Below are 21,622 nucleotides of genomic sequence, written 5' to 3'. Positions count from 1 at the left end.
TAATCTCAGCTACTTGGGAGGCTGAGGCAGGAGAACTGCTTGAACCCAGGCAGCAGAGATTGCAGTGAGCCGAGATCACGCCACTGCATGCCGGCCTGGGTGATAAAATGAGACTCCGTCTCGAAAACAAAAAGAATGCATGTCACAGTGAACAATTTGGTCAACAAACAACTCTCTATTTAATAATTTCATGTGAATCGCCCATTGTAAAGCAGAGAATGGATCCTCATTTCCCCCATCCAACAAATATTGATCAGTTGCCTGCTACATATCACGAACTGTGTTAGAGACTATTTATAGAGGGGCAAATCACATGGACATGGCCCCTGTCCCCAGGGAACTTAACAGTTGAGTGGAAGGAAGAAAGATATCAAATATATAATCACAGAAATAACTAGTTAAAGTTGTGATAAGTGTTAGGAAAGAAACAATCCGGTTACCATGAGAATATATTGTGGGATTCTGTTAGTCAGTGCCCTTGTTCATCAGACAACAGCCAGCCTGCAAGAACACGGAACTGATGATCTCTAGGACACAGGCGCGCCATGTCGTGGCTTCCATGACACAGTATCTGATGGCAAAAGGCCACCTGTGAGGCCCATCCACCCTCCAGTGACAAACTGACACAGGGCATGGTGCAACGATGGTGCCTGGCCTCAGCCAAAGGCACCCTGGGCAACTGGGTTACTGCAGCACTTCCTAATCAAGGCGACCTCAGCCACCACAGTCTTTAGGGCTGGCAATGGCTGGGCTAGGTTGTGAAAACTGATAGACTTAACTCATAACTCAAAAAAAAGAAGACAACCCAATTTTAAGAAAGGCCAGAGCTCTGAATATATATTTTGCCAAAAATTATGTATGAATAGCTAACAGAGACATGAAGAGATGTTCGACACTATTAGTCATCAGAAAATACACATTAAAACCACAGTGAGATACCACTCCACACCCACTAGAATGGCTACGATAAAGAAAAAAGAAAAGGCAGACAAATGGCAAGAATGTGGAGAAACTAGAACTCTCTTGCATTGCTGGTAGGAATGTAAAATGATACAGCCCCTTCTGAAAACAGTTGGGCAACTTCGCAAAAAGCTAAACATAAATTTACCATAGGTCCTAGCAATCCATTCCTAGGTACCTACAAAGAGAAATGAAGCCATGTATCTACATAAGAACCTTACGTGAATGTTCAGAGCTGCGGTGGTGGGCTTTAAAGGTCCCCCCCCCCCCCCCCGCGCCAAGAGAACTCCACATCAAATCCCTGGAACCTGTGTATGTTACCCTGTAAGGCAAAAGAGTTGATTAAGTTAAGGATTTTTAAAAAATTATTCTTTAAGCTCTGGGATACATGTGCAGAACGTGCAGGTTTGTTACATAGGTATACACGTGCCATGGTGGTTTGCTGAACCCATCAACCCATCATCTACATTTGGTATTTCTTCTAATGCTATCCCTCCCCTAGACCCCCACCCACCGACAGGCCCCGGTGTGTGATGTTCCCCTCCCTGTGTCCTTGTGTTCTCACTGTTCAACTCCCACTTATGAGTGAGAACATGTGGTGTTTGGTTTTCTGTTCCTGTGTTACTTTGCTGAGGATGATGGTTTCCAGCTTCACCCATGTCCCTGGAAAGGACATGAACTCATCCTTTTTTATGGTTGCATAGTATTCCATGGTGTATATATGCCACATTTTCTTTATCCAGTCTATCATTGATTGGCAGTTGGGTTGGTTCCAAGTCTTTGCTATTGTGCCACAATAAAAATACATGTGCATGTGTCTTTATAGTAGCATGATTTATAATCCTTTGGGTATATACCCAGTAATGGGATTGCTGGATCAACTGGTATTTCTGGTCCTAGATCCTTGAGGAATCGCCACACTGTCTTCCACAATGATTGAACTAGTTTACAGTCCCAACAACAGTGTAAAAACGTTCCTATTTCTCCACATCCTCTCCAGCATCTGTTGTTTCCTGACATTTTTTTTTTTTTTTTGAGATGGAGTCTCGCTCTGTTGCCCAGGCTGGAGTGTAGTGGAGTGATCTCAGCTCACTGTAACCTCCATCTCCCGAGTTCACACCATTCTCCTGCCTCAGCCTCCCCAGTAGCTGGGACTACAGGCGCCCATCACCACGCCCGGCTAATTTTTTTTGTATTTTTAGTAGAGATGGGGTTTCACCATGTTAGCCAGGATGGTCTTGATCTCCTAACCTTGTGATCCACCCGCCTCAGCCTCCCAAAGTGCTGGGATTACAGGCGTGAGCCACCGCGCCTGGACTCCTGACTTTTTAATGATCGCCATTCTAACTGGCACGAGATGGTATCTCATTGTGGTTTTTATTTGCATTTTTCTAATGACCAATGATAAGGATTTTGAGAGGAGCGGTCTTCCCTGAATTATCAGGGTGGCCTTAAATGCAATCACATATATCTTTGCAAGAGAGAGAGAGAGAGCTGAGAGATACACTGGAGAGAAAGTGACATGCAGATGGAGGCTGAGATTGAACTGATGTGACCGCAAGTCAGAGAAGGCCAGTATCCACCAGAAGCTGGAAGAAGCAAGGAATGGAATCTCCCCGAGGGCCTCCAGAGGGAGCACAGCCCTGTTTGCACCTTGACTTCCTAACTCCCATCTCCAGAACTGTGAGAGAATAAACCCCCACTGTCTTGAGACATCAGGTGTATAATTTGTCACAGCAGCCACTGAAATCCACTATAGTAGCATTATTCACAATGGCCTAAAAAATGGAAATAATTTATTAACTGATGAAAGGATACACGAAGTATGGTATATCCATGCAATGGAATACTATGCAGCAATGAAAAGAAATGGAATACAGACACATACTGCAACACGAATGAACCTCAAAACATCACACTAAAGGAAAGAAGCCAGATGCAAAAGACCACATAGTTTATGACACCATTTATTCAAAATGTCCAGAACTAAGCAAATCTATCAAAGGCAATATAGGAGATTATTGGTTGCGTGGGGCTGTGAGGAGGGAATGGTGATTGACCACAAAAGGCCCTAAGGAGCTTCTTGGGGAGATGAAAACATCCTAAAACTGGGTTGTGGTGATATTTACACAACTCTGTAAATTTACTAAAAATCAGTAAATTACATGCTTAAAATGGGTAGATTTTATGGTACGTAAATTACACTTGACGGAAGCTTTTTTTTTTTTTTTTTTTTAAGTAGATTTACTTCTTATCCTCACTCTACTGATGAGGGAACTACATCTTTCCAGGAAAAAAGAACCCCCTTAGAGATTCACCTCTAGCCATGGACTTGACAATTCAAGGAACCCATAAGGCTCCCATCTCTGCAGGCCTGATGAGTGGCCATCCACACTGATGAATGGATAGTCACTCAATCCATCAGTATATCCCACAGGGAAGAAAGGCATCCTTGACATTGCCAGTGGCGGGTCTTCCTGGCTCTTCCCAGCTCTTCCCTTGGCCTGCAGTGCACCCTGCACCTGCAGCTTGGCTTACATCACAGTCAACCTATCAGTGAGCAGGAAGGAGCACACCTGTTTTCCAGTGGCCTCTCCTTGATGAAGGAAGTCATCCAGGTAGTGCTCTCCTGCACTCCTGGCACAGAAGCCTGGACAAAGTATGTTGGAATTTATTTTACTATTGAGCTTATGGACTAGGCTATGAATTCACAACCAGGATTGGCTGGTGACATAGGTTAGGAGAAATCACACGCGATTCAGAAGTAGGAGTAATTCCCAATTCCTAGACTTTCTCATAGGTCACTGGGCCACCGCTGCTATTCCACTGGAGTTCAACACCTTCATTCATCTGCTGGTTTACACGAATGCTCTGCCTGCTAGTTTGGCAGACCTCACATCCTTGACATCTCCTAGTCCCTATTCATGGCCTTGTACTGAAATGGTCCCTTCCATTGGCCCCCTTCTCAAATGAAAACAGGAAGTAGTGAGGTCACTGAGTCACGATGCATTGTGTAATGACCAAGCTTCACCTCTTCCTGGTTCTGGTCATTGGAAAAGTAAGCAGAAGTTCTCAAAGGCAGCACCTTGCACTGGAAGCTCCAAACACAAACACCTACCAAGGACTGCTGGAAACACACACACACACACACACACACACACACACACACACACACACACCAAAGACCGGTTTGCTTAAAACCTAGATCTCTAAGCCTGACCCAAAATACCTCCAAAATTGTCCCAGCCCGTAATTATCTGTCTTTGTCTCCACTATCTGCGAAATTCCAACCTACTCTCCAGTGAAGACTCCTATGTTCTCCCCTAAATTCTGAGCTCAGTCCATGGTTTGTTTCTGCCTAGAACAAGGGCCTGTCTTGACTTTGTAACAATCCAAATCTCACATCCACAATGCAATTCAACAAATGGCTACTAGCTCCCGATTACCTGCGTGGATCTCTTTCTTCTCTGACATTCCACAACAATTTTCCCTTCTAGCGCAGTTTGGGTTTTTAATCACAGACAATCTTGTGTAATTGTCTGCCATCAATTGGAAGGAAATCCCTATGACTGGGGTCCTCGTTACACGTTACTTTTGTGTCTTTCTCATTACAAGGTACAGGCTTAGTCCCAAAGAAAGTACTCCAGGTATAATAATGATGTCAGAAAATAATATATTTTAAAAACACGTATTTTTATCCCTTCTATAAAATCTATCAAAAAGTTCAGTTATTCACCACTTCTTCCCCAAACTCAAACACACTTCTGCTTTCCTCCAGAGCAGAGGCTGTGGTTTCCCACCACTCAAGAAAGGGTTACCGAAATCACTTCTCCACCCATTTGGTTTATCACAAGAGAGAATCTGCCTCTCCAATCTAAGCTTTCAAAGAGATTCATGTTAGAAGCACATCCCTTCAACAATGCCTTTCACTGGAGTGAAAATTCACCGCTTAGAGGATGTTTGTATAATCTGTTTCATGTCTCTGGGCAAAAGCACAAACAATATTTCCAATCAACGCCATCATCTATTCATTCTAACTCTTGGGTTTGGTAGTATGCCCTCCATATCTTAATATACCTCGTATTTCCAGTGTATTTCATAGTTTACTTTCATATATATCTTAGTAATTGTATAGAGTGGATGAAAGGTGTCACATTATTTAATGGGGAAGCTGAGACTCAGAAGGGTTAAACCCAGCTTGCAAGCAGCGAAGCTGTTATAAAGCTAGTCTGTTCATCACATTTGACCAAACCAGTCCATAATTGTGAAGATATGTCCTGGAATAGCCCAGAAACAAAGAGAAGAGCCTAGATTTCTCTTTTTAAATAACCGTCCTACTTCCCAAACCAAGCTTTCTCATCATACACATCAGTGACTGGTGATCACATTGTCCGCTAGTCTGATGCTATTTCAAGAATGAGAGTACAACTAATGCACTTAGTGGGGCCATAGTTTCTTTCTAGAACATGAATAACTGTTATAGAGAAAGCTAGAGAAATGGGAAACCAAGAAAAACCTCAGGGTAATCAAAACGGATTCCAGACTCAACTTTACCGCTTACACAATGCATGACCTTGAATGAGCTACTAAGCCTAGGCCTTGCCTTTAAAGAGCCCTCTGGCTCTAACGTCTTCTGATTCACGGGGTAATGAGAAGAGGCAAAAGAAACATGTGCCATTTTTGAACCGGCAGGCACCACCACAATCTCTTGTTTTGACTGAGGAAATTAAACAAGAACCGGGGGTTGCTGTACATACGTTGCCTCGCTGGCTGCCATGAACAGCATTGGGAAAGACAAATTGCTGGAATTCTTCCCTAAGCAGCTTACTGTTTATAACAGGAAAGTATAATTTTGCAGAGCCAAGTAGACAAGACAAAATAGTTTGCATTTTACTGAATCTTTGATTTGGCTCTTTCTTTTAAACCAGGCTTACATGAGAGAAGAAAACTGAAGTCCTGGGATTATGCAATAAGAAACCAACAGAACAGACTTACTGGCTGCAAACTGAGTGATCAGTTTTGACAATGGAAAGTCTGTAGGCTAGTAAGTAATAAATATTTCTTTTTTTATGTTTATTTTTTATTTTTTTGAGACAGGGACTTACTCTATCAACCAGGCCAGAGTACAGTGGTACAATCACGGGTCACTGTAGCCTTGACCTCCCTAGGCTCTGGTGATCCTCCCGCCTCATCCCCCCGCCCAGGTACCTAGGACTACAGGCATGTGCCACCACACTCGGTTAATTTTTAAACTTTTTTTGTAGAGACAAAGTTTCACCATGTTGGACAGGCTGGTCTCAAACTCCTGGGCTCATGTGATCCACCCACCTTGGCCTCCCAAAGTGCTCAGATTACAGGCATGGGACATCCAGCCCGGCCAAGTAAGGAATATTTCTGATGAATGAGATTATTACATGAATCCTCAAATTACAATCCCCTGAAGAATAGCTACATTATATTTTCTATTAGTCACTTGATAGAATCTACAAAAGAAAGATCCAGCAAACACAGAATGAGATACCAATTGGAAGCATATATCATTCATAATATTCCAAAGATGATTATGGCCAGGCGCAGTGGCTTATGCCTGTAATCCCAGAACTTTGGGAGGCCAAGGCAGGTGGATAAGTTGAGGTCAGGAGTTTGAGACCAGCTTGGCCAACATGGTAAAACCCCATCTCTACTAAAAATACAAAAAAAAAAAAAATTAGTTGGGTGTGGTGGCTCATGCCTGTAATCCCAGCTACTCAGAAGGCTGAGGCAGGAGAATCGCTTGAACCTGGGAGGCGGAGGTTGCAGTGAGCCAGCGTGGCACCACTGCACTCCAGCCTGGGCAACAAAGTGAGACTCTTGTTTAAAAAAAAAAAAAAAAGGATGGTTACAATTCTTCTTTTCCATTATGATCTTGATCTGCCTAGTTTCAGATATGCATTCTATAAAAACTAAAGAGGCACAACTCATCTTTGATCTTCATCTTGGCTTTCCTGCAGTGATATCCAAGAAGGCCAAACAGATTTCATTTTCTTATGCTCTTTAATTACACTGTACTATAAGGAATAGAAAATCATATTCAATAATAGGTATAACATCAAGAAGTCAAATCTGTGGTTTTAGGATGATAATTACAAGTAGGTTCCAAATCAGTCTTTCTACAATGAGATGACCATCACGCCACCTCTCTGCTCAGATCTATCCGGGACAGTGGCTATCAGGTTAGGACATCAGCTCTATTTCTCACCAACAGTACTCCATAAGAGCAGGCTCTTACAGGATTCTTTTTTTGTTTTGTTTTGTTTTGTTTTTTTGAGACGGAGTCTCGCTCTGTCGCCCAGGCTGGAGTGCAATAGCGCAATCTCGGCTCACTGCCAGCTCCACCTCCCGGGTTCACGCCATTCTCCTGCCTCAGCCTCTCCGAGTAGCTGGGACTACAGGCGCCCGCCACCACACCCGGCTTAGTAGAGACGGGGTTTCACCGTGGTCTCGATCTCCTGACCTTGTGATCCACCCGCCTCAGCCTCCCAAAGTGCTGGGATTACAAGCGTGAGCCACCGCGCCCGGCCAGCTCTTACAGGATTCTTAACTTCATTTTCTAGATAGTTTAGGAGAAGAGAGGATTTCATAATCAATATATTGATTACTACTTAGAAATCTCTATCTTGGCCAGGTGCAGTGGCTCATGTCTGTAATTCCAGCATTTTGGGAGGCCGAGGCAGGTGGCTCACTTGAGGCCAGGAGTTCAAGACCAGCCTGGCCAACATGGTAAAACCCAGTCTCTACTAAAATATAAAAATTAGACAGGCATGGCGGCACGCACCTGTTATCCTAGCTACTCGGGAGGCTGAGGCATGAGAATCGCTTGAATCCAGGAGGTGAAGGTTGCAGTGAGCTGAGATCATGCCACTACACTCCAGCCTGCACGACAGTGAGACTCTGTTTCAAAAAAAAAGAAAAGAAAAGAAAAGAAAAAAATCTCTATCTTAAAGATTATATATATTTGTGAAGGAAATAGATAAATATCTTGAACTGGAGGGATATTTCTCAGATATAAACTCAAATATTGTTTCTTGATTGCCTCACTGGCAGCTAGTGATGACTTAGAAGCCACATCATTTACATCAATATGAGATTAAATTTACATGAAATGCTTACAGCAGGAAAGCAGAAACAAGGCAATTCAAAATTACAGAACAAGGGCCCAGCACAGTGGCTCACGCCTGTAATCCCAGCATTTCGGGAGGCTGAGTGGGAAGATTGCTTGACCTCAGGAGTTGGTGGCCAGCCTGGGCAACATAGGGAGACCCTGTCTCAAAAAATAATAAAAATTAGCCAGGCATAATGGTATGTGCCTATGGTCCCAGCTACCCCAGAGGGTGAGGTGGGAAGACCGCTTGAGCCTGGGAGGTTGAAGCTACAGTGAGCTGAGATTGTACCAGTTGAGGCTACAGTGAGCTGAGATTGTACCACTGCACTACCTAGATGACAGAGCAAGACCCTGTCTCAAACAAACAAACAAACAAACAAAAACAAAATTATAGAACAAAAAGTCTGTGGTATATAATCATGAGGAGTTTTTTCCCACAGCTTCCTCATCTGAAAAATGGAGGCAACAGTACATTCTTCCTATGGTTTTGTGAGGCCTAAAAAGGAGAATTTGTGTAGGGCCAGAATGATGACTAACACCTGGCAGACAGTGAGTAAAGAGCAGTCTCCTCCCCTCCACTCCTTCCCCTTTCTCACCGTGTCCAGCTTCCCATTCAGGGCATGGTGACACCTACATCCTCAAAGATGGACACTGCCCCCTCATCAATAAACCAGTGGGAGTTGGTCAATGAAAACAGTGAATCAGGAAGGACTGGAGAGGTCACAGAACAAATCAGCCTCAATGGTACTTCCAAGGCAATGGCTGATGGACAATGAAATGCAGATATCTTTGATTAGAGCAAAGCCATTTTACTGCAGGCCGCTAAATACAGAGCTCCTTTAAGAAACAGCACCAGGCACAGGGAATATTTTAATACATTCACCATTTCTTGCTGCCCCTTCCAAGCATTTGTGCAACAATTCAATGAGGAACCGGGTGTTATCCAGAATACTAAAGATGGCCTCAATCATGTACTCACCACAGGACCCTCAGGCTGTATATAATATCAAAGGTACACATGCTAATGTTATTCATGCCTATAGTTCTATTAGCCTCCATTTTTCTCAATGAATATCTTCCTTATTAAGCAAAATAGGAAAAAGTAAAACAGAAAAAAATCTGACAGCAACTATTGCAGTCTTTAATGATGAAGGAAAATAGCTCACTACCCAGCCAGAACATCTTTTCCAAGGCAAATAAAGTCTCCTTATCTGGTTCTTCTTGATACACATCCTTATTAAACAAAACGTGAACAGATCTAAGATTAAGATGGTCACTTCTAAGACTCTGTTGAGCTAAGACTGTTACAGACAGAAATCATCACTGAGGAATAGAGAATCTGAAGATAAATGCCAGAGGTTACTGTGGAATCTAGAAAAAGCACTTTTAAATGATAGTTGAGGATGTCACCGATTATCTTCTCCATATGTACAAGAATGAGACGAACACATTTCACTGAGAAAAGTAATGATCCCCAACCAGGCTACAAAAGTCATTACTTTGACAATATCAACCTAAAAAATGCAAGTACAATAGCAGCTTCCAGCCCTGGGCCAGTCTGAGGACAAGCTCTGGCTTGACTCCTTCAACCTCTGGATCCTACTCAAGAGGATTTTAGAACTGAATCTCAACTTCCTGGGCATTTATACACGCCAGAATCACATCCTACTGAAATTGCAGTGAGGAAACGGAAGAATAGGACATGTGTACATACGTGTGTGTGTGAAGTTCAAAGTGACAGACCTGATGTGATTATTTCACATTGCATGTCTGCATCAAAACATCTCATGTACCCCATAAATATATACACCTACTATGTACTTATAAAAATTAAAAATAAAACAAAATTTTAAAAAAAGTAAAGCACTAAAAAATATCTAGAATTTTAAAAAGGAAAGAAAAGTGATAGATCAAGGTGAACAAAATTATAGCTGTGCCATTGAAGATATTTTCCATAGTGTGGCCAAAAAACTACCATCCTGGACTCTAGGGCAAGTGATTCAATCTTTGCAGGCTTCTGTTCCCTCATCAGTAATGTGAGCTGGTGTTTTACCTAACTCTTCTGGTTAAGAATAAAATGAGAAGAAACAAAAACGAGCAACTATTGGTTATGTCTTTGGAACCAAGATCTTTCAGCATCAAAGACAAGTACACAATCAAAAAAGTTAACTGATTCTGGGATGACGTGGGTTGGAAATATCAGTTTGAATTTGGGATTTGTTTTCTATCTAAAAAACACATACTTCAATTCCACTTGTTGCCCAGGTGGACCAGGGAAACAACCCATCAGGGACCAGATGAATTATCCTGCTTTAAGCATTAAAAACTAGGCAAAATGTATATGACACGTTGGTTTTCAGACACTGAACAGCAGGCAATGCAGGGGGTGATACTGAGAGGAGAGAAACAGATAAGTGAAGTCTACACCTGCCTGCACTTACTGCTCAAACAGGGTTTCCAGGCTATTGTGCAGGCAGCCAGTGGTCACTGAGACCAGGAAAGAGAGTGGAGAACTCAGGAGGGTCAAGGTGGCTAGAATGTGCAGGGCAGAGAACCAGAGAGAAGAGGGCTGCTCAGAGAGAGTGCTAGAGATGTGTAGAAGGTTCCCCAAGTCTTTAGCTGAGTACTGGTCAGTGCATGCATGTGAAAATACCCGAGGCTAAGAAAAAAATCACTGGAAAAGAGCAAGAGGCATTGTTCCCAACCCACACACATGGATGAGAACAGCTTACAGATCCCACAACGAGAGTAGAGAAAGCTTGGAATATGAGGGTACTGGGCTGAGAGATCAGAAGGGTACTGAGTACTCGGTAGTGCAGTGTTACAGACTGAATGTTTGTCTCCTGTACCCCTAAATGTTTATGTTGAAATCTACGCCCACAGTATTAGGTATCAGGAGGTGGGCTTCTGGGAGGTAATTAAGTCATGAGGGTGGAGCTCTCAAGAATGGGATTAGTGCTCTTATAAAAGACCCCAGAGAGCTCACTTGCCCTTTCTGTACCATGCAAGGACACAGTGATAAGTTGGCAGTCTGCCACCTAGAAGGTGGCCCTCACCAGAACCTGACAATGCTGGAACCTTGACCTTGGACTTCGAGCTGCCAAAACTGTGAGAAATATATTTCTGTTGTTTACTAGCCACCCAGTCTATGAGACTTTGTTATAGCACCCCAAATAGACTTAGACATGTAGCCAAACTGGCCCCAGAATAAAGGCTGTGTTGGTCCTGCATAACAAAGCTTAAATGCAAACCTTGAATAAGTTTTCCAATAACTAGCTCAGCCTTGTTCTGCATTGCATTGCATCTGCATTGCAGAACAAGGCTCAAACTCCCAGGAGGATTAAATTCACGTCTGACATCTGGTTCAAGATTACCAAGCAGCCAAAGAAGAAGAAAAATATTACTCACAGCTAGGAGAAAACAGACTTTTAGAAAAAGACCCAGAAATGACATAGATCAGGCAACAGAACAAGTCCCAATTAATTTAAAAGGATGCAAATCATACAAAGCATTTTCTTTGACTACAATGGAATTGAATTACCAATTAGTATCAGAAAGATACTTAGGAACTCTCAAAATATTTGAAAACTAAACACACACCTCTAAATAACCCAAGGAACATTCCAATATCAACACCACCCAACATACTATGATGAAAAAAGGAAAAAAACATGATCATCTTAATAGACATAGAAAAGACATTTGGTAAAATCTGATCTCTAGTCATAATAAAAGCCTGTCAGCAAAGTAGAAAAAAACATCCATGATACACATCTAGCAAACACCATAATGAACTGTTAAATATTAAATGTGCTCCTCTAATACCAGGTACAAGGCAAAGATACCTGCTTGAATCACTCTATTTCACATTTTAAGGGTGGGTCTAGCTAGTGCAATAAGGCAAGAAAAAGAAATAAAAGGCTTATTAATTAGAAAGGATAATATAAAATTGTGTTTATGAGCAAAACCATGATTATCTATATAGAAAATCTTAAGGCATTTGCAAAAACAAAGTTACTACAACCAATATGTGAGTTTTTAGGGAGGTTTCAAGGCCTAATTTTTTGGTCAATGTATAAGAATCCATTGTATTTCTCTATACTACAACAAATAATATGAAATTGCTTGGTTATGACAAAAAGTGCATTTCTTCCTATGAAGTGCAAGTGTAGTAATCTGAAGACTATGCCCCAGAGAAACACTTGCACAAGTGTACCAGGAAATATGTACAAGAAAGTTCACAGAAGCACTGTGTGTGATAGCCCTTCGAAAAGAGAATCACCCCTAATGTCCATGGAAAGGAAAATGGAGAAATAAATTATGGCATATTTGGATGTAGAATTCTATATGGCAGGGAAAATGAGTGCATGCATGACACTAACAGAATGTAGAGCGAATTAAAAAATTATAGAAAAAATATACACAGGATGATGCCTTTAGATACAATACCAAATCTTACAAAACTAAGTGAATTGAATTTGCATATACCTATGTGTATGGATGATAAAACTACAGAAAAAAAAGGAGGAAATGAAACACACTAACTTGAGGGTATGTTTACATCCAGGGTGGGGCCAAGGTGTCAGACAATTAGGGAAGAGCATGAGTATAGGATTAATATACTGAGAATCATGTTGTTTGCAATTCATTTGACAGGGATATGTAGGTACTTTTACTACTGTTTTTCTTCATACTCTTCGCAAATGGTGTAAATTTATTTATTTATTTTTGTGATGGAGTCTCACATCATCACCCAGGCTAGAGTGCAGCGGCGCCATCTTGGCTCACTGCAACCTCCCCTTCCCAGGTTCAAGTGATTCTCCTGCCTCAGCCTCCCAAGTAACTGGGGTTACAGGCATGCACCACTATGCCTGGCTAATTTTTGTATTTTTAGTAGAGACAGGGTTTCACCATGTTGGCCAAGCTGATCTCGAACTCCTGGGCTCAAGCAATCCTCCCACTTTGGCCTCCCAAAGTGCTGGAGTTACAGGCATGAGTCACCATGCCCAGCCTGGTATAAATATTCTTTATGCATTCAATGTTTAATTAAAACAACAGAAACCAGTTAGACAGATATTTATATATGTATGCAGGAGAGGATCATAATGACAAAAGGAAATCTGTTTACATAACTGATGGCACGTTAACACAAACCTACATATAGGTATTATTCCAGTGGTTCACAGCGTTTAGCACACATCGGAATTACGTGAGAGGCTTGCTCCAACCCAGGTTGCGAGGTCCCAAACCTAGTTTCTGATTCAGTAGGTTGGCAGTCCGGCCCAAGAATGTGTGTTTGTAGCACATTCCCAGATACCACTGGTGCTCCTGGTTCAGAGATGACATTGCAAAACCCCTGCATTACTATATGTGAGCCTCATGCAAACCAGCAGAGAAAAAAGAGCTCATAGTCCTCGTTTTACAGATAAAGAAACATAATCTCTGAGAGATTAAGAGGTCTGCAGTATTACATAATATTTAATCACATCAGCTCTGGACTCAGACTGTTTATGTCCAACCCTGGCTCTATACTTGCTGATTCTTATTGAAGGTAATTTTAGATCCAATTGCAGTTTTCACTTATGAGAAAACTATGATCTGAATAAAGTAGCTTGCTTAAAATCATAGAGAATTAGAAGCAGTCTAGGATGAGCAAGCTGGAACCATTTTTTTCAAGGGCCACATTAGTGATCTTTATAATAAATTTTACCCTGTATTAAATTATACTTTTAAAGTAAACAATAAAAACACTGGAGGAATAAAAACAAATGACCAATTACCTTTTATGCAATGAAGGAATGATAATCAATCAAATAAACAAATGAAACATTCAGGTCTATGAATTATTATATATGAATATATCAGAGGGTTAGAATGACTCTGATATATTTTCCTTCTTCATATATATATATATATAAGCAACCAAATAAAATTTTCTTTTTGAGATACAGTTAGTTGCGATCAATTCAAAGATATGAAAAATTCTTTTCAATCTCATTTCTTCTTCCAGTCTGAAGAAAGGTAAATCAGTATTTCTATGACTTACTTTTAGAAGAAATGAAAATTTAAATTCACCTGAACTGCACTTTTTTTTTTATACGGAGTCTAGCTTTGTCACCCAGGTCAGAGTGCAGTAGCAGGATCTCAGCTCACTGCAACCTCTGCCTCCCAGGTTCAAGAGGTTTTCCTGCCTCACCTCCAGAGTATCTGGGATTACAGGTGACCACCACCATGCCCAGCTAATTTTTATATTTTTAGTAGAGATGGGGTTTCACTATGTTGGTCAGGCTAGTCTCAAACTCCTAACCTCAGGTGATCTGCCTACCTTGGCCTCCCAAAGTGCTGCGATTACAGACGTGAGCCACTGCACCTGGCTCCAAGCAATTTGTTCAAGTCAAGAAACGTATGTGTGGCATTCTTTCTGGTTCCTGCATCTGACTTTTTGTTGCCTTCAAGTTCAACTGAGTTTAAAATTCTTGCATCACAATTTTCTTTTCTTTTTTTTTTTTTTTGGTAGATGTGAGGTCTTACTACGTTGCCCAGACTGGTCTTGAACTCCTGGGCTCAAGTGATCCTCCCGTCTTGGCCTCCCCAAGTGCTGGGATTACAGGTGTGAGACATTGTGCCAGGCTCACAAATTTTTTATGTTTAAAAAATTGAAAGGAGAACCAAGAAAATAGATACACATCATGTTCCTGTAAGAAAAAAGTAATCTTACAAAGAGTTCAATTCTCTAAATAAAACATAGACTAAATTAAATTCTAATTGAAATAAAAAAGGTTTTTAGAAAATGGCACAAAAATGGTAATAAAATGTATCTGGAAGAATAAACATGTGAAAAAAGTTAAAAAATAGTTTAAAATAGCTTGGAAATGAAAAATTAAAGGGAGACTTGCCTCAATATATTTATGTCAGGTTACCACTGCCATGGCAACACATGGAAGTTACTGCCCCTTCCCAGGGCAACAACACAAAGACACAGAAGCTACAACCCTTTTTCTAGAAATTATTGCATACTCTGCCCCTTAATCTGTCTATAATTCAAAGTGGTATAAATATGACTGTAAAACCACAGCTGCCACTGTGGGCACACTGCCTGTGGAGTAGACACAAGGAACAGTCCCTCTGCCACTGCTGTACACTGCCACTTCAATCAAAGTTACTGTTTAACACCACTGGCTCACCCTTGAATTCCATCCTAAGTGAAGCCAAGAACCCTCCCAGGTTAAGCCCCAATCTGGGGACACACCTGCCCTGTATCTTGTATGGGTATTAAATTAGACGGTTACTGATAAAATTGCCATAACTTTTCCTAAATGGAACAAAACTATGCTGAAATATCTTAGTATATTATGTTCTATTTTCATTAAATAATTAAATGTGTGTTTCAAAAACACAGAAAATGGCAAGGCATGGTGGCACACACCTGTAATCCTGCACTTTGGGAGGCCAAGGCAGGCACATCGCTTGAGCCCAGGAGTTTGAGACCAGCCTGAGCAACAGGGCAAAACTCCATCTCTACAAAAAGTTAGCCAGGTGTGGTGGTGCATGTCTGTGGTCCCAGCTACTCAGGAGGCTGAGGTGGGAGGATCACTGGAGCCTGGCAGGTGGAGGCTGCAGTAAGCCATGATCCTGCCACTGCACTCCAGCCTGGGCAACAGGGTGAGACCTTGTCTCAAAAAAACAAACAACAACAACAACAACAAAAAAAGCACAGAAAAATATCTTCATGTCCATACTATAAATTATTAATGGATGGTTAGAAAACTAGAGAAAGTATTATCTAATACTTTATAGTTTGCTTGACAAAGATGAGGATGTATCTTTATTCATAAAACACAATGAGACACACAAATACATACACACACCAGATTATATGTGGTAGATTTAAATAGGATTAGAACCTCACTTGGACTTTTTAAAATAACTGAACAAATGGTTTAAAAGGTCATAAGAAGGAAAAAGTATCTGAGAGTTGACAACATTTTGAGAAGGGAAAAACGGCAAGGGATTTTGCTTTCAAGACATTAGAACCTTCTATAAGGTTTACATACCCAAAGCAATCTAGCGCTGACACAGAAATAAAAAATAAATCAATGGAATCAAATAAGAAAATATCCAAAATGCATATAATTATGTATTTTAATGTAGTGGGACAAATGATTTAATAAACAGCATGGGTATAATTGGCTATTCACTTGAAAAAAAAAACAAAATTAGACTCCCTATCTTTTATCACATCCAAAAAAAATGCAAGTAATAAATTTGTAAAAGCTACTCAACTTCCTAACTGTATGTTTGAAATATCACAGCAAACCATTTTCCACCTGCAGATTACAGTACCTGGCCCTCATGGGAGGTCGGCAGTCAGGCTTCTCACTTGAAATGTGGTGTGAACGTGAGCTGCTCTGGACTTTTTGGAAAATAATCTGGCACTACTCTTGACCTAGCAATACTTTTTGAAATTTGGCAGAAGTCAGAACAACCACAATAAAATGGTAATATGAATAAGGCTGTTTATTGCAACACTGTAGTGGCAACAAAACTGGAAATAACCTGAAGGTTCAGAAAAAGGAAATGTGAAATAAATCATGGTACACACCTCCCATAGATAATTAATTAGTCACCTTTTAAAGGAAACCGAGTCAGATCTATATTTGCTGACCTGGAAAGATGTCCACGGTATGGATTTAAAACATGGGGGAGCCGGGCACGGTGGCTCACGCCTGTAATCCTAGCACTTTAGGAGGCCAAGGCAGGTGGATCACGAGGTCAGGAGATCAAGACCATCCTGGCTAACACAGTGAAACCCTGTATCTACTAAAAATACAAAAAATTAGCCAGGCACGGTGACGGGCACCTGTAGTCCCAGCTACTTAGGAGGCTGAGGCAGGAGAATGGTGTGAACCCAGGTGGCAGTGGCGGAGCTTGCAGTGAGCCGAGATGGCGCCACTGCACTCCAGCCTGGACGACAGAGCGAGACTCCGTCTCAAAAAATAAAAATTAAAATTAAAATTAAAAAAATAAAAAAATAAAACATGGGTAACTCCAGGCATGGTGGCTTGCGCCTGTAATCCCAGGCCTAGATGGGCAGATCACCTGAGGTCAGGAGTTTGAGACCAGCCTGGCCAACATGGCGAAACTCTGTCTCTAATAAAAACAGAAAAAATGAGCTAGGCGTGTGGCACCAGCCTGTAATCCCAGCTACTCAGGAGGCTGAGGCAAGAAAATCACTTGAACCTGGGAGGAGGAGATTGCAGTGAGCCGAGATCATGCCACCTGCACTCCAGCCTGGGTGACAAGAGTGATACTCCGTCCAAAAAAAAAGGTGGGGGAGAAGGAAGTTGCTGACTAATGTATGTAATATGATCCTTTAAAAAATTATTTTAAAAGTAAACAGGAAGCAAAAAGCAGCCTATCCACACATTTGGCACATATAAGCATTAAGACCAGTGTGGAGGATGCATACTACCCTCTTTTTAAATTTTATTTTACTTTTTTCTTAATTTATTTTTATGTTTATCTCTGTTTTGTTTTAACTGATAAACAGATTCAATTTTTCTTATTTTATTTTACCTGCTAAATGACTTCAGTATTTTTTCTTAATGTTTAATTGTTGTAAAATAAACATAGCATAACATTTACCATCTTAAAACATTTTCAATTGTACAGTTCAGTAGTGCTAAGTATATTCACACTGTAGTGCAACCAACCTCCAGAACTCTTTCATCTTACAAAACTGTAACTCTATACTCATTCAGCAATAACTCCCCATTCACTCTCTGGACTCCCACCCCCTGGTAACTCCCTTTTTAATTTTGGTCTTTATAAATCTGACTACTCTAGGGACCTCACATAAGTAGAATCTCACAGTCTTTTTGTGTCTGGCTTATTTCACTTAGCATAACGTCCTCAAGGTTCATCCATGTTGTAGCATGTGTCAGAATTTTCTTTTTTTTTTTTTTTTGAGACAGAGTCTTGCTCTGTCGCCCAGGCTGGAATGCAGTGGCACGATCTGGCTCACTGCAACCTCCACCTCCCGGGTTCACGCCATTCTCCTGCCTCAGCCTCCGGAGTAGCTGGGACTACAGGAGCCTGCCACCACGCCCGGCTAATTTTTTGTGTTTTTAGTAGAGACGGGAGTTTCACTGTGTTAGCCAGGATGGTCTCAATCTCTTTACCTCATGATCCGCCCGCCTCCGCCTCCCAAAGTGCTGGGATTACAGGCGTGAGCCACCATGGCAGAATTTCCTTCCTTTTTAAGGCTGAATAATATGCCTTTGTATGTTCAGACCACATTTTATTTCTCCATTCATCTACACACTTTTGTTGCTTCCATGTTTTGCTATTGTGAATGGTGCTGCTATGAACATTGGTGTACAAATATCTCCTCCAGACCCTGCTTTCAATTCTTGTGGATATACCCAGAAGTGGAATTGCTGGATCACATGGTAATTCTATCTTTAATTTTTGGAGGAACTACCACGATGTTTTCCATAGGGGCTGCACCATTTTACATTCCCACCAGCAAAGCACAAGAGTTCCACTTTCTCTACATCCTGGATGACCATTTATTTTGGTTTTTGTTTTTGATAACAGCCATTCTAATGGATGTGAGGTGATATTTCATTGTGGTTTTGATTTGCATTTCCATACTGCTTAGTGGTGCTGAGAATCTTTTCATATGCTTGTGGCCATTTACATATCTTCTTTGGAGAAACGTCTTTTCAAATTTTTTGCCCATTTGTTAATTGAGTTATGAGGTTTTTTGATGGTTAAGCTGGAGGGCAGATGATTTTCTTAACATCAGTCTCCTGAGAAGGGTGCCAGGGTGGCCCAGAGCAGAGGGGGGCCAATGAACACAGTAACTTTTTCTTTATACATTTCTGTATTATTTGATTTGTTATAAAACACATGGGGGTTGCCTTTCTGGCTGTTTTTATATCTAATGTGTTATAGGAAGAAAATATGATGCCATGTCTTTCAATGCAGAGAAGAGCCTCAGGCCAGCCCCTACAATTTGCAGTCCATCTTCCCTCAACCGTATCTGTTTTAAATGAAAGTTTCTCTCCCCTAGTTGAAGTGTTCTTACTTCATTTGTACCTTTTCCAACAACAAGTTACACACTTCCTTGCACTTTTTCTCATGGATATAAGAATGTCCATAATATATGCCACATAGTGAAAAGGAGATATTTGTTTACACACAGAAATGATAAAGAAGATTAAGGCCACGCGCTGTGGCTCACACCTGTAATCCCAGCACTTTGGGAGGCCAAGGTGGGCGGATCACTTGAGGAGTTTGAGACCAGCCTGGCCAACATGGTGAAACCCCATCTCTACTAAAAATACATAAATTAGCTGAGTGTGGTGGCATCTGCCTGTAGTCTCAGCTACTCGGGCAGTTGAGACAGGAGAATCACTTGAACTCGGGAGGCGGAGGTGCAGTGAGCCGAGATCACATCACTGTGCTCTAGCCTGGGCAAGAGAGCAAGACTGTCTCAGAAAAAGAAAACAAAAAAACAAAAACAAAGATTTGGAACTCAAGGATAGTATATAAACGTGGAAAGCATGAAAAAAGGATAAAGTTAAAAATGCCTCATTCATTCATTCAACAAATACTAACTGAGTGCAACTTAGCCTTGTTCTCCTTGTTGGAGATACATCAGTAAATAAAACAGAAATTGGAGGTGATAAGTGCTGTACAAAATAGTAGAAAGGGTGGTTAGGGAAACTGTCCATTATGATAAGCCTCAGTTTTCACAGGTCATGAATTCAATGCTTCATCCATAAAGTACAGGGTCTCGCTGTTTAACAGAAAATCTTAGAGAGATTTTAATAAAACTAAATAATCGTCTACCCAAAAGGGCCCAAATCCATCTTAACAAGTAAATGTGTACTCAACATATTTTTTACAAAAGTAAGTTACTTCTCTTGACAATAATAGCAAACCATTCTTATCACTCATTCTTTCTTCATTTTTTATGCCCATTGTTGGTTGTATTAAAAATCCTGGCCAGTCCCAGAAGCAGTGGCTCACACCTATAATTCCAGCATGTTAGGAGGCCAAGGCAAGAGGATCACTTGAGGACAGGAGTTGGAGACCAGGCTGAGCAGCAGAGTGAGACCTCATCTCTACAAATAATTAAAAAATTAGCTGAGCGTGGTGGCACATGCCTGTAGTCCCAGATACTCAAGAGGCTGAGATAGAAGGATCACTTAACCTGGGGCAGTCAAGGCTGCAATGAGCCGTGATTGTGCCACTTTATGCCAGCTCAGACGACAGAGCAAAAACCTATTAATAAATAAATAAATAAAGCATTCTGGCTGGATGTGGTAGCTTGTGTCTACAATCCCAACACTTTGGGAGGCCAAGGTGGGAGGATCATTTGAGGCCAGGAGTTCAAGACCAGCCTGGGCAACATAGTGAGACCTTGTCTCTATATTTAAAATAAGATTTCAAAAATTTTTTTAAAAACCTTCACATATTAATAGTCCCAATCATAAAACATTCCAGCACATGTACTTTATTTATGGGACTGAGACGCTGAATACGTATTCCAAAACTTGGCTCCTAGGTAGGCCACTGGGCTCAAACAAGGATGGATTAATTAGCTCCTTGGTTCCAGGACTTTCCATGGAAGCCCTTCATGGGCACCTGGGCAAGCAGTACTCCAGGTAGGTTGAGAAGCCCTTTAGGAAGGGCATTACTTGGGGTGTCATCTGCTGGCAAGGTAGCTGCCAAGGGCACCAAGCGTGCAAGACACTTTTGGCAAATTTCACGTACTTCGTCCTCACTGGACGATGGGAATCTGCTTGCAGGCAGGGAAATGTTGAGGACCCACAGCCTCTATGAAGGTCTCATTGAGCTGCCATGGGCCTGGTGCTTGCGGAAGATGAGGACACACAGCCCAGGGCTGCCAGGCGCCCCTGCTGGAGGCGAGGAACAGATGGAAGAAAGGGAGATTAGAAAGGAAAAAAGGATTTCTAATGTGCTCTACCTAAGTGTGTTAATGTGGCAATAATTATGATTCCTGGTCTTCATCCTATCAGATTAGAGGGTAAAAGAATGAATTTAGAGATCTTCTTACTTATTCTCATGGAACTCCTGTGAAACAGCTAGAGATGGGGCGTATCACACTTTTACTCACAGCTCAGAAAATAAAGGATCGTCTGAGTCAGGGGCCGGTTCAGGCCACCTGACTCCTAGGAGAGCTCTCATATCCCCCTAGCCTAGAAGTGAACATAATATGACCCACTGAATTATATTTCCATTTATTTTAAAGACGGTTTGGGAACAATTCATAAGTGATAAGGCACGGCCCTCAAGAGTATGGTCTGCCTCTCAGATCCTGTTTGAAATAATATTGGAATTATTCAAAGAAAGACAAATCCACAGCCACCCTAGAAAGCAAACCAAAGCATTAATCATATGCCAGGACCTTAGGGAAAGCATTGTTATAACAACAGTGCAGAGTGGACCAGCAGGAAGAAAGCGAGATCACCAACTCATCCTTTTTCC

At 41.4% G+C, this 21,622-nt stretch overlaps 1 protein-coding gene across 2 annotated transcripts in view; it reads right to left on the bottom strand.

Moving 5' to 3' along the window:
- DOCK5 (dedicator of cytokinesis 5) overlaps nt 1-21,622 on the bottom strand; it is a 234,068-nt gene that overhangs the window by 176,141 nt on the left and 36,305 nt on the right. The window lies entirely within an intron of this gene.

Source organism: Nomascus leucogenys, chromosome 8 (assembly GCF_006542625.1).
Source record: "Nomascus leucogenys isolate Asia chromosome 8, Asia_NLE_v1, whole genome shotgun sequence".
In the NCBI taxonomy this organism is placed as follows: domain Eukaryota; kingdom Metazoa; phylum Chordata; class Mammalia; order Primates; family Hylobatidae; genus Nomascus; species Nomascus leucogenys.
Note: the sequence above shows the minus strand (reverse complement) of the source record. Positions and strands in the feature narration are given on the sequence as shown.